Source organism: Pocillopora damicornis, chromosome 2, assembly GCF_964200805.1.
Source record: "Pocillopora damicornis chromosome 2, jaPocDami1.2, whole genome shotgun sequence".
In the NCBI taxonomy this organism is placed as follows: Eukaryota; Metazoa; Cnidaria; class Anthozoa; order Scleractinia; family Pocilloporidae; genus Pocillopora; species Pocillopora damicornis.
The window spans coordinates 14,970,218-14,984,317 of NC_142671.1; the positions used below are offsets into that span (position 1 = coordinate 14,970,218).

The following is a 14,100-nucleotide window of genomic DNA, read 5'->3' on the forward strand; positions in this document are numbered from 1 at the left end:
TTGCGAGCCAGCAAGGCATGTGAGCCATTTCAGTTAACTTTAATAATACTTTTGTTGGGGCAAATAGTTGTCTGGTTAACCTAAATAGTATTTAGGTTAGCCTACAATTAGCTTAGGTGGCTTGAGGTTAGCCTTTATTTATGGTTGGGGATTTCTGACTAGCATGGCTTTCACGGGTCATGAATAATGCGAACCTGCATGCAAGTCATTGTGGTTAGCCTACGTTAGCCTTTGGTTAGCCTAAAACAACACTCTGATTAGCCTTAAAATTACTCTCGTTAGCCTATAGTTGGCTTATGTACCTTATGGTTAGCTTTTATTTTAGGACCAGGCAATTCTGGCTCGCATGCCTTGCTGGCTCGCATATTGTTCACACTCAGATGGATGTCTCCTGCATGAAATGTCCACATACCCTGTACATAAATTTGTACCATAATTGTCACAGGCACAGTGTACGTGTACAAAAATGGTTTAGGCTCTGTGAGTCGATTCATTTCTATTTTTTGTTGTTCAATCACAGAAAAGCCTCAAACATGAAAAAAAAAAACTATGTTGTCCACAAATATACTAACTGACCTAATCAGTCACGATTAAACATGTGTCCATTACCATCTGATTTAATTGCATGTCTAAACTAATTAACCCAACTGTCTAAAAAAGGTGGGTGACATTTAAAATGTGGAACAACCTTATTAATAGAAAATGATTCAATATGTAAAATTTGAAAGATTTTGCTGCATTTCTTACCTTGAATGGTCTTTTATTTGGCCTGACCACCTCCTCAGAGTTTACTTCTGAAAAATAAATACTTGTGTTTGCACTGTTTATTCACTTCAAAATACTTTTAAAGTTGAATTTGGCAACATATCTTTAGACTGCCACTTATAAACCAGTAGCCAGATTTGCAAGGGTTTTTTAGTGGGCTTATATCGGGGGAGGCTAATTACAGTTCAACTCTCTCTTAACGGACACCTCTATAAGATGGACACCTGGTGTTGCTCCCTGAATGCTGTTTTTGTTTTTTTCAGTCATTTACTGTACATTTGAACTATCTATAAGCTGGACACCTCTTGAGGAAAGAAAGCTGATGCATGTCCCGAAGGTGTCTGTCTTAGAGAGAGTTGACTCATGTATATCAAGGGGAAGGTGAGGTGGGGGGGGGGAGAGCTAATACAAGCCACATAAAATCAGTTATAAAATCAGTTATAAAATCAGCTATATATGCTACCACTCTTATTTTTTTACAAACACTTGCCAGCATTCGTAGTAAATTCACAATGTAAAGAAGTTAACCTAAAAGTCTTGAATATGACTGAGCGACAAGTTCAGTTAATTTCCAGATAGTGCAGTCTTTGTCAGCTGATTGAGCTGGAGATGTGTGTTCGTGCAAAAAATCGCAACTATTGCCAAAAAAATGTAGGGAAAAAGCTAACAAAGCTCAAATTATCAGAATTGTCTGATAGCATATCATCCAGCTTTTGTTTGCAATTATTTGTTTTGTTTTTCCTGCAAAAGGGGAAGTAGAAAGAAGTTGAAAGTTATTTCGCGTATGACTAAGCCATGTTAAAATTGTTTTGATAAAGAGTTGCCTCCTATGTTGATTTGTTGTACCTATAACAGAAACAATTAGATAATTCAGATCACCGCCTGCAAAGCAGCTCAGTAAATTTGAGCAGTGCTGCCATGTACTCGAGAAAAACAACACAGAAAGTGGCCATGCATGTGAATGGTAAAAAATACTTCATTCTGGTATATTCTCAAAGAGCTTGTTGTGCCCTTGTGAAGGCATCGTGGAAAACACTAACATGCGATCAGGCGGCCATTTTTCTTGGAGAGAGGGTATGATCACAGGTTAGGAACTAGCCTATATTCTCACTTGTTGGGTAACATCACAAGCATAATTATATGCCTCTGGTCACATACTTAGCTTCATTTAAGTTATCTGAACTGGTAAAACAAATTTGTTAAGTCATAAGGAAGCACTTGTGCATCAAACGTGGCGGTCGTAGCTGCACTTAAATAATTCAAGCTGTTCAAAGTAATCAACCACAATCTAAAGCTCTCAGCACAGTTGTTATAACTTGCAAAAATCAGATATGAGAAACAAGGATGGCGCCATAAGATTTAACACCATGTACAACAAATCTGAACAAACTGAGCGATTTCCGAGTACAAAATAAAGCCAACTACAGAATACGAGGTCATTTCTGTAGAAATAGATATCAGTGAATCCTTTAGCTCGTTGTATTAGGGAATGAAGTGGCTCGGCGGCCAGGCGGAGTTAGTGTTTGTGATATAATGTGTATAAAAGTGTTAGTGCCTAGGTGGCTGGTTTGGCTCGGTAGTGACCTTGACATCCGAGCAGCAGAGTCAGTCGACCGATACATCAGTAAAGGTACCCCTTGCTATAGGCCTGCATTCTGTAGTTGCCTCAGGAGTTCTGACAAGCATGCATATTTATCAAGTTCTTTTTTACCGAATTTGTTCCACATCACGTACTCATGTCTCATGAAAATTCACAAGGACCACAAGTCTGAATTATTCATAACTTAGACTAAAATGAAAAAAAAAGAAGAAATATTCTTACCTTCCGAATCAGCAGACGCCATGAATAAAATATGTTAAGCTAATTTTCCCTGTAAGAAAGGCAACAGAGCGAACAAGTACAGAACCGAGGAAATCCGAAATGGCCCGCGAAAATTAGTTTGATCCATCTCTCATATCCAGTCTACCACTAGCTTCACGGCCATCACAATGTTGAATGATTATACTTCATTTTGTGTCATTTGAGAAGTTATGATAATCCTTCATTTGCAGTGGAGATCGTGTTGCTGCTGGATATAGTAATTTCAGCATGATCTCGACACCAAAATAACGATTATCGTTATTTCTAAATTGGCCCTGAAATAACGAATATCATAATTTCAGTGCATGTCTGAGACCTTCGGGCTCGAAGCTTGGGAACTAGTATTCAGGGAAAGATAAAATGGCGGCTTACGGCGGCGAAGGAAATCTCAGTAGTTTAATATTTAGCGTGAAAAGGCTTGGGTGTTGTGATCTGGTTCTCAAGTAAAAAAAAAAATCACGGTCTGCAATGGCTCTACCACCTTTTGAACAACAAGAAAACATTGAAACGGTGGTAAAAAGCAGCAAGTTTCGAAGTCTAAACGAAAGATGGGTAAGCTGAGTTTCAGTCAAATATCATGACATTTGGGATGTAATTTCGATACCGAATAAATAGTTCTACATGGTTATACACGCATAGGATTCTGTTGTGTTCACGTGAAGGCCATTTCAGCCATTCCTGCCACTTGTAAGTGGTAGGAAATAAAAGATATGTATAGTTGTTTCGTATTGAAGCCCTGTGAAATCAAAAATTTGATTTATTTCTTCTTTGTTTTAGGTGGTCATTCTCCATTACTTTTGGAAGTCGATGCTGATGAGAAAGAAAAAATGTTTATGATTATTTCTTCTCTCGAACATTTTACTATTTAGGTACCAAATAATCTTGATACTGAAGACCATTGCATCCTATTATGAAAAATGTACCCCTGATTGCTTTGTCAACATGTATGATGTAATATACCTTGAGATTTGTGGGATTTTCACTTGTAAGCTAGAAATACCTGTAGAGGGTAATGATGTACTTAATGCAAAGTGTTTTGGTACAAAGTCTGCTTTGCTGTAATCTACCTGAAGGTGCTTTTTTAACTCGTGAATTGCGCGCATGCGCAAGAGCGAGTTATAGATACGATGTGGGGAATGCCATTCGCTCGCTCGCTCGCTCGCTCGCTCGATTGGTCGATTCCTGTAAACTTTTTTTAGATTTTAGGCTTTTGAGAGCATTTTATAGTTTTTGGCGAGCAATAAACAGACGAAATGGCGACCTTTGTTGCTAAGAATAGTGGTGGGGTGAAAAAGAAGCCAATGATAATCTTAAAAGAGTTTTTTTTTTCGTTTTAGTTTCAACAAGCGGCGCCAGCGACTGGCAGGCATGCAAGGATTCACACTGAAATAACAGAACAACCTTCGTTTTTCATAAAATTGTAATTTACAGTCCTTGAACTTGAAAACGATCCGAAGATTCATTGAAAATATCACTTACTGCGAAGCGCTCGGAGTTTACAGATGTTCAAAAGCTTTTTCTGTTATAGCGTGAGATTGAGGACAAAATTGATCATTACGTTTCGTCGCGTGTGTTTTTCCTGTGAGAAGCAACAAAAGATGCCGGCGACTGACGAAATAACAAGTTAACACGAAAATCAGATAACACCTAAACAAACAATTTTAGCTACCGATTTTCAGTGAATTTTTAAAGAACAATTTTCTTTTAAGTTTCAAGACAATTTGAAGATTCAACATACAAACAACGTACTAAAATGCGAAAGTTACACACCACAAAATTGATAAATAGGCCTGAAATGAAATTCTATCTTGTTATTGATCATACGTTGCCTAGCACGTGACCTAAATCTACCCAGGCGGAGATCCAAAATGACGGTGGCAGGCTTGGCTTAGTTATATCACTCAAAACTCGTTCCCGTTTGTCTCATTTGATAAAGAGGGAATCGTTAATGTTTTCATTAAGACAGTATTGCCTTGATTTTCTAATATTTACAACGAAAGACAGTAAATTTCACTTTTCACCCACATTTACTTCCAACCTTTTCTTTTGAACCAGAAACAAAAATGATAGACGTTTAAAACACATGACATCATCCACCTTGTCAAATGTAATAGCATGATCATTTCAATTGTAATGCCTTCTTATCCCAACGTTACTTTGTTTCTTTGCTACATTAGCGAACACTGAACTACTGCTAGTACTCTAGATATGACAATCAACCACAAAATTCCCTAAACCAGATAACATTAAACATAATCTAAAAAATCATGTGTCAATTCACGAGTTTGCTCACAGAGCACTTTGATATATGCTAGTAACACTTGCACAGCCCAGTCAAAATGTTCTTTTGTAGTAGTAAAGCTGGCTGTTGTAATTATAGGCAGCAGAGGCCAAACCTCATCCTGAAAAGCAGTCTGAAAGGTGTGAAGTCAGTGGAAGATACTTCATTGTAGGTGGCCAAATTGCAGGCTGTCAGCCCATTTTGAGTGAGTAGTTAAACTCAAGATCGGCTATTTTAACTAATTTTATTGAGAGCCAAATCCTGCAAGGCTTATATTCTGTATTAATTTGAAGTGTTACTTTTATGTTTCTTATTTTGCAGTAAGTGGGCTTGTTGTGGCCATTTTTCTCTCAAACATTTTTTTCAGCTTAGTCAAAACGTTTTTTAGAAGTAGGCAAGCTGGCTATAGTAACAGAAGGTAGAGACCAAACCTTGTCCAGACTAGACGCCTAACAAATGTTCTGTGTGGAAAGCCAAATCCCTGGTTACCGGCACATTTTGACTAGGCTATTTGTTATTTAGCTACTCTTATTATTAAAGATTACTGCATTCCTTTTTAATAATTTGCTGCCAATTGTATGCTGTATATAGCTTATGATTTGTGTGATTTTCAAGAGTAAATTAGAAATACCTGAAGATGGTAATGATGTACTAGATAACTTACTTGATGCAAAGCAATTTTGGCACAAAGTGTTTGCCTTGTCCTCTGGTGATTTTAACATGCTAATAAGATTTGTTATTCAAATAATGTACATCAGCTGGAATGGGAATATTGAAAGAAAAATAATAATATTTAACCATAACAAGTTTTGGTTTTATGTCCAAATTAAGCACTTAGTTGAAGATCACTGCACTGATCAGGCCCCGAAGGCCAAAAAAGAGCTGTCTGCTGTTAGTTTAATTTTTGCCATTTCTATTGATTTATTTTATTTATCAATGTTTCTTTGAGTTATAATTCATTGACCTCTTTCAATAGTGCAGGTTCGCTCGTGTGACCTAATCCCACATGTATGTATGTACAATCTCAGTTGAAATTTTGAGTGGCAGGCAAGCTGGCAATAGTAATAGGCAGCAGAGGCCAAATCTTGTCCTGAATAGAAGTCTGACATGTGTGAAATTGGCAGCTATTTCATTGTAGGTGGCCAAATTGTTGGCTGCAGCACATTTTGACCTGGCTGATTGTGTGTGTGTTATGTATGTGTTCTTCTTTTTAGGTGTTAAACAGGTCAAAGTACCAAAAAAAACCTCTGTGATAACTTGGTAGTCTAAGATGTAAAAATTTTTAATAATAAGATAAAGCTTGATCATTCTTAAGAGTTTGCATCTGTTCTAAAAGTTTTGGGGAGAGTTAGGGGAGCATTATTTATACAAATGTATTTAAAAAGTAACAAAAAAATAAAAAGAACTAGGGCAAAATCCCAATTTGCTTTAAAAGTTTATTTTATTAAGAGCATAATTCTGGATATAGCTTGGGATTTGTGTGATTTTCACAAATTGTTAGGTTGTTATGTAAACTTAATTTACAGGAACCTTGTTAGTTTTCAGCTTCAAGAACAAGTACATAATTGCAGGAAAAGCTTGAAGCTTGAAAAATTGACTGATGAAACTGGAACAGATGTCATGAGATTTGTACAATAGGTTGGCCTGGGAGGGACCAAGAATTAAAGAATTCATTGATTCTCTTACACCTTTTGTCTGCATAGTGTGCTTCTGTAGAGCTTAGTTATTGCTGTAGAAAACGTTTTTGGAGGGCCCTTGAGATCACTCACTTTTGAGCTAGTTGCCCCTAGCGAAGAGGATATCTGTACTTATTATCTCCCTTGGGGGGGGGGTGAAGGGTTAAAGACTGATTCTTCTCCAGTAGCCACAAGTCCCCCTGCATATGGAAATTTTGAACACTATTAAAGGGCTAGTACCCTCATTTCATACTTGAATTTCTAATTTAGTGTAAGTTATGACAAATAATGAATGTAAATTCATCTTGGTTGTACAGGTTATATCCAGCAGTCCTTAAAAAAAAATAAAAAGGTATTTTTCTGAATTAAAAAAAAAGTGTTCTTGCTTCAAAGTAAGTGCATGATATGTCATTCAATTAATGCTCTAGCAGAGTTTTTGTTTGAAATGCCAAAATCAACTTCATGAGTAAGGACAAAAAAAAAGGCAATAGGCAAATGTTCCTCTGTATCCTTTATGTCAATTTGGGCTGAAAAACAGGTTTTTTTCCTTTTGCAAAAATTAGCTTATTTCACGACCAAAAACGATGCAAACAAGCTGAAACGTTATGTTTTCAGCAAAACAGCGATAGAATCTGCGAAAAAACAATGGAGACAAGCTAACACACAGTGTTCTCAGTAAAATTTGGGCAAACAAAACCTTAAAAACCAAAAAAAAAAAACAATTGCACTGACTTACCCATTTTTTGCCAAGATAACTGCCAAAACACTGAAAACTAGCTTGAAACTACATGTTTTTCACAAGATCGCGACGAAATCTGTCTAAAAACTCCAAAATACGGCAGAAATGTACCATTTTTGCAAAATTTTTCGCTAAAGTTGACAAAAACACTAAATTCGACTGAAAAACACGTTTGGTTTTTTTGCAAAAATAAGCTTATTTCAGTTTTAAAAACGCTGCAAAAAATGTTCTCAGCAAAATAGTTTAAGAGTCTGTGGGAAAACACAAAAACCAAGCTTAAACCAAGTGTAAATTGATAAAAAGGCCCGAATTGCGCATTTTGGCAGTTATTTTGGCAAAAAATGGTATATTTTGATTTCAAGCAAACTTTCAAGTAGTTGTTAAAGTTTAGAGCCAAACACAATACCAAAAAAAAAATTGGATGTTTTCAGAAAAAATTGTGACCCTCAGCCTAATCATAATCCCACCCTACCCAAGCCCTAACCCTAGCTGCGAGCTATCCTAACCCTAACCCTAACCCCGGGTTAGGGTTAGGGCTCGGGTTAAGAACGGAACTTTTCACTTCAGTCAAAATGATGCAACTGGTTAACATGGTCCAACCAGCCAAAACAAGTTAAAATGGTTTAAACGGTGAAAAGATTTTAAATACGTGACATGGTCCAATCGGAAGAAACGATCTCACTTAGTAAAATGGTGCGACTGGTTAACATGATCCAACTTGATAAAATGATGCCAATATCTAAAATGGACAAACTGGTTTAAATAATCCAACCAGTTGAAATGGTCTAACTGGATAATGCATGTGTAACCAGTGAAATTGGTTCAAATAATTCAGGTAAGGATGGTAACATTAGTTAAAAAGATCCAGCATATTACAGTGGTTCAACTGGTAAAAATAATCATCCAACTACTAAAAGTTATTAAACCCCAATCAAAATTAATCCAACCGCTTCAAATAATCTAACTGGTCAAAATTCTTCAGGTGGTTATTTAAGTGAAAAAGGTGACAAAATCTTCTTAAAAATATTTTTGAAGAGGCTTACACCCTTACCTTAAACACTAACCCTACCCCCAAACCCTAACCCCAAACCTTCACCCTAGCCCTAACCTCAACCGCAGACCCTCTAACCCTAACACTAAGCCTAAACCCTAACCCTAACCCTAGCCCCACACCATAACCCTAAAACCTAACCCTAAACCCTAAACCCTAACCTATAGCCCTTAACCTAGACCTAACCCTAACCCTAACCCTAACCCCAACCTTCTCTATCTATCCTGTAAGTGTACCAGTCGGCCTATCGTTTGTTTTTCAGTAAACTTTCAAGTAGTTACTGAAATTTACAAACACAATACCAAAAACCCTGCAATTGAATGCTTGTAGAAAAATATTAACGCCAACCCTAAGCATAGCCTCATCCTAGCCTTAACCCTAATTCTAACACTAAACCCCGCTAACTCTAAGCATAATTTTACCCTAGCCCTAACCCTGATTGTAACACTAAACCCCTCTGACCCGAAGCAACCCAAACTCTAACCCTAACCAGGTAATGGGCTCCTGCCCTAACCCTATCCTCAACCCTGACTTAAACCCTTTACCATAGCTTAGGATTGGTTTGGGGTTTGGGTTAGGTTTAGGATAGCACAGAGTTAGAGTGAGCACAGGACGAAATAGCATGATTCCGTAATTCGGAAAAATGAAACTCTATGTTTCCACATCATTCACTTCTTCCTTGGACCTGTTATGTTTCCGTTATGATTCCTGAACGGAAATATGACGACACGTTTCCGTTGCATTTCTGTCAACGGAATATTATCATCGCCTGTTTCCGTTACGTTTCCTTGTACGGATTCAAACTTTTACCGTCAAGTAAAACATATATTTATAAAGTGCTGTACAGTTCTTACACCACGTTACCATGAAGACGTGATCGTTCGAGGACAACAAAGGCAAATTGACGTGCATTAGGTGTGTACGTTCGTAGGAATCATAAGAAGTCCTAGAAGCTTCGATGTTTTACACTGAGCTATGTGCATGTTAATTTTGGAACTGTTTCGAAACCTTACAAAATTGAATCTTTTAAACTTACTCTGTGCTTAGATTTTTAAGCAGCTGGATCATTTGAGCCAGTTTAGTCACTCAAACCAGCAATACAATACTAGGCTAACTGGATAGTTTTAGGGTTAGGGTTAGGATTTTCAAGTAGGCACACGCAGTTGTGTGGATATTGTGGTACATGGAGTTTAGTAGAGTGTAGATTTTAGCAGTATTTGCCAGTGTTGACATATTTATAAAATTATGGTTCCAAAGTGCGTGTCACTGTTGAGAACCCAAGAAAATCATGAGAAAGTCGCCGATGGATTAGCCATAAAAATAAGCCCAACTCTGAGTCAATGCCAAACCACAAGAAAGTTGTGAAACTCGCGCCAATGTTAAAAAAAAAAAAAAACAACTGAGGTTCGAAGTATGGGTCGCTAACATCCTTTGAAAATCATGGGAAAGTCGAGGAGATTGGTCATGGTACCAACCAATGCCACTTTCCCATGAAAATCAAGAAACCTGTGGTAACTAGCCAACATATGCTAGAATGACAATCTTTAATAAAATTCATATCTAATAAGGGTGTGAAATGGCCAATATCGCTCTTGGCCGAGATACTGGTTTGCCGTGTTTTGGCAGTTATTTTGGCGAATATGGTTAAAATCAAATCTGTGTAAAAACAGTAAAATCAACGAGTTATTGAGGTTCGTCAACATAGGGAGGGTCCTCTTAGTCTAGAGAAAAACTTTTGCCCACGGCTAAAGGCGTTAAATTAATAAATTGATATATCTGGGCGGCATATCAAACAGCAACACTAAACTTCTCCTTTCTCACAGCTTTTTCCCCTTTAACATCTTTGTTCATTCCATTTTTTTTAAAGTAAAAACTCGTTTTGGAGGCATAAAGGTCCCTAAAGCAACGTTTCAAGATTTTATGGCGATCTTGTGAAAAACATGTAGTTCCAGCTAGTTTAGAGGGTTTTGGCAGCTATTTACACAAAAAGTGGGTAAAATCAGCCCAATTTGTCGTGTTTCTGACGGTTTTTACGCGTTTTTTCCCCAAATTTTACTGAGAACACTGCGTTTTAGCTGGAATAAGTGTTTTCACATGGATTGTATCCCTATTTTGTTAAAGACATCGTGCTTTTGAATGTAAAATAGGCTGATTTTTGCAACAAAAAAAAAAGTGTTTTTCAGGTCGAATTGAGCGCTTTTGTCAACTTTTGCGTAAAATTTGGCAAAAACTCGTGCGTTCTGCCGGATTTTGGTGTTTTTAGATAGATTTCATTGCAATTTTAAGAAATACATGTAGTTTCAGCTAGTTTGCAGCGTTTTGGGCTTGCGACCGGCAAGAGTGATGGTAGACACTCTTAGCAGAGATAATTGTGCTAGCAGATATTAAAATTTCACCTGTAAAGACAATAAATTAATTGAACACAAGAAAAAGGAAACTTGATAAAAAAATTAGAATAATGGCGGGGAGAAAAGAGGGCTGCACTAAAGATTATGTACTTGTGTTCTTGAAGCTGAAAATTAACAAGGTTCCTAACAATTTTTGAAAATCACACAAATCCCAAGCTATATCCAGGGTTTTCTCTTAATAAAATTAACTCTTAAAACAAATTGGGATTTTACCTTGGGCCTTTTTTTTTTACTTTTTATGTACATTATTTATGTATAAATAATGCTCCCCTGACCCTCCCCCAAATTTCCAGAACAAATGGAAACTCTTAAGAATGATCAAGCTTTACCTTATTATTTAAAATTTTTACATCTTGAATTATCAAGTTATCACAGAGGATTTCTTGGTACTTTAACCTGTTTAACACCCTAAAAGAAGTGCACATATATACTACACACAATCAGCCCAGTCAAAATGTGCCACAGCTGACAATTTGGCTGCCTGCCACAATATAGCTGCCGCTAACTTCACACTTTTCACACTTCCATTCAAGACAAGGTTCAGCCTCTGCTGCCTATTACTATCACCAGCTTGCCTTCCACTCAAAAACATTTTGACTGAGCTCATCCATACATACATACATAAGTGGGAGATTAGGTTACATGAGCGAACCTGCACTATTGAAAGAGATCAATGAATTACAATTCAAAGAAACATTGATAAATAAAATAAATCAATAGAAATGACAAAAATCAAACTAACAGCAGACAGTACTCTTTCAGCCTTCTGGACCTGAGCAGTGCAGTGATCTTCAACTAAGTGCTTAATTTGGACATAAAACCAGAACTTGGTATAGCTAAATATTATTATTTTTCTTTTAATATTCCCACTCCAGCTGATGTGTATTATTTGAATTACAAGTCTTATTAGCATGCAAAATCACCTATGGACAAGGCACACACTTTGGACATAAAACCAGAACTTGGTATAGCTAAATATTATTATTTTTCTTTTAATATTCCCACTCCAGCTGATGTGTATTATTTGAATTACAAGTCTTATTAGCATGCAAAATCACCTACAGACAAGGCACACACTTTGCACCAAAATAGCTTTGCATCAAGTACATTATCTAGTACATCATTACCATCTTCAGGTATTTCTAATTTACTTGTGAAAATCACACAAATCATAAGCTATATACAGCATACAATCAACAGCAAATTATTAGAAAGGAATGCAGTAAATTTTAATAAGAATATTACTAAGTAGTTAAATAACAAATAGCCCAGTAAAATTGTGCCCGTTGCTGGGAATTTGGTTCTCAATAAAATTAGCTAAAATAGCCAATCTTGAGTTTTACTGCTCACTCAAAATGGGCTGGCAGCTTACAATTTGGCCGCCTACAATGAAGTACCTTCCGCTAACTTCACATTTTTCAGACTGCTTTTCAGGAAGAGGTTTGGCCAGCTTTTCTACTACTCAAAAACATTTTGACTGGGCTGTGCAAGTCTTACTAGCATATAAAAAGCACCTTCAGGTAGATTACAGCAAAGCAGACTTTGTACCAAATGCTCTGCATTAAGTACATCATTACCCTCTTCAAGTATTTCTAGTTTACTTGTAAAAATCCCACAAATCACAAGGTATATTACATTATACATTCCAGTTGACAAAGCAATCAAGGGTAATTTTTTCATAATGGATGCAATGATCTTCAATATCAAGATTATTTGGTACCTAAATAGTAAAATGTTCGAGAGAAGAAATAATCATAAACATTTTTTCTTTCTCATCAGCATCGACTTCCAAAAGTAATGGATAATGACCACCTAAAACAAAGAAGAAATAAATCAAATTTTTGATTTCACAGGGCTTCAATACGAAACAACTATACATATCTTTTATTTCCTACCACTTACAAGTGGCAGGAATGGCTGAAATGGCCTTCACGTGAACACAACAGAATCCTATGCGTGTATAACCATGTAGAACTATTTATTCGGTATCGAAATTACATCCCAAATGTCATGATATTTGACTGAAACTCAGCTTACCCATCTTTCGTTTAGACTTCGAAACTTGCTGCTTTTTACCACCGTTTCAATGTTTTCTTGTTGTTCAAAAGGTGGTAGAGCCATTGCAGACCGTGATTTTTTTTTTACTTGAGAACCAGATCACAACACCCAAGCCTTTTCACGCTAAATATTAAACTACTGAGATTTCCTTCGCCGCCGTAAGCCGCCATTTTATCTTTCCCTGAATACTAGTTCCCAAGCTTCGAGCCCGAAGGTCTCAGACATGCACTGAAATTATGATATTCGTTATTTCAGGGCCAATTTAGAAATAACGGTAATCGTTATTTTGGTGTCGAGATCATGCTGATCACAACTGAACGCACATTTACCCCTATCCTCCGCCATCTTGAATGTTGTAAGACAGTGGAACCGAGTCCTTCTCTTTATTTAACACGTGTAAAGAGGATTGGTAAAGAGTGCCACGAAATTACTATATCCATAAATTTGGTGCCAATTTAGAAATAACGATAATCGTAATTTCGGTCTCGAGATCATGTTGAGTAATTTCGTGGCACTCTTTACCAATCCTCTTTACACGTGTTAAATAAAGAGAAGGACTCGGTTCCACTGTCTTACAACATTCAAGATGGCGGAGGAAAGGGGTAAATGTGCGTTCAGTTGTGATCAGCATGATCTCGACACCAAAATAACGATTACCGTTATTTCTAAATTGGCCCTGAAATAACGAATATCATAATTTCAGTGCATGTCTGAGACCTTCGGGCTCGAAGCTTGGGAACTAGTATTCAGGGAAAGATAAAATGGCGGCTTACGGCGGCGAAGGAAATCTCAGTAGTTTAATATTTAGCGTGAAAAGGCTTGGGTGTTGTGATCTGGTTCTCAAGTAAAAAAAATCACGGTCTGCAATGGCCCTACCACCTTTTGAACAACAAGAAAACATTGAAACGGTGGTAAAAAAGCAGCAAGTTTCGAAGTCTAAACGAAAGATGGGTAAGCTGAGTTTCAGTCAAATATCATGACATTTGGGATGTAATTTCGATACCGAATAAATAGTTCTACATGGTTATACACGCATAGGATTCTGTTGTGTTCACGTGAAGGCCATTTCAGCCATTCCTGCCACTTGTAAGTGGTAGGAAATAAAAGATATGTATAGTTGTTTCGTATTGAAGCCCTGTGAAATCAAAAATTTGATTTATTTCTTCTTTGTTTTAGGTGGTCATTATCCATTACTTTTGGAAGTCGATGCTGATGAGAAAGAAAAAATGTTTATGATTATTTCTTCTCTCGAACATTTTAC

At 36.9% G+C, this 14,100-nt stretch overlaps 3 long non-coding RNA genes across 3 annotated transcripts in view; 2 read left to right on the plus strand and 1 right to left on the minus strand.

Annotated features, from left to right (window-relative positions):
- The first annotated feature begins 1,526 nt into the window (after window positions 1-1,526).
- On the plus strand, window positions 1,527-6,592 carry LOC149050023 (uncharacterized). Its single transcript, XR_016183692.1, has 2 exons — window positions 1,527-3,178; window positions 3,404-6,592. It is a non-coding gene; the product is annotated as an uncharacterized LOC149050023 (long non-coding RNA).
- Window positions 6,593-11,089: 4,497 nt separating this feature from the next.
- On the minus strand, window positions 11,090-13,337 carry LOC149050024 (uncharacterized). Its single transcript, XR_016183691.1, has 2 exons — window positions 12,819-13,337; window positions 11,090-12,593 (listed from the first exon to the last, which is right to left on the minus strand). It is a non-coding gene; the product is annotated as an uncharacterized LOC149050024 (long non-coding RNA).
- A 12-nt stretch (window positions 13,338-13,349) lies between these two features.
- LOC149050025 (uncharacterized) overlaps window positions 13,350-14,100 on the plus strand; it is a 1,138-nt gene continuing 387 nt past the window's right edge. The window contains exons 1-2 of the long non-coding RNA XR_016183685.1: window positions 13,350-13,790; window positions 14,016-14,100. The exon at window positions 14,016-14,100 is cut by the window's right edge and continues 387 nt beyond it. This is a non-coding gene — a long non-coding RNA (uncharacterized LOC149050025). The remainder of the gene's footprint in view (window positions 13,791-14,015) is intronic.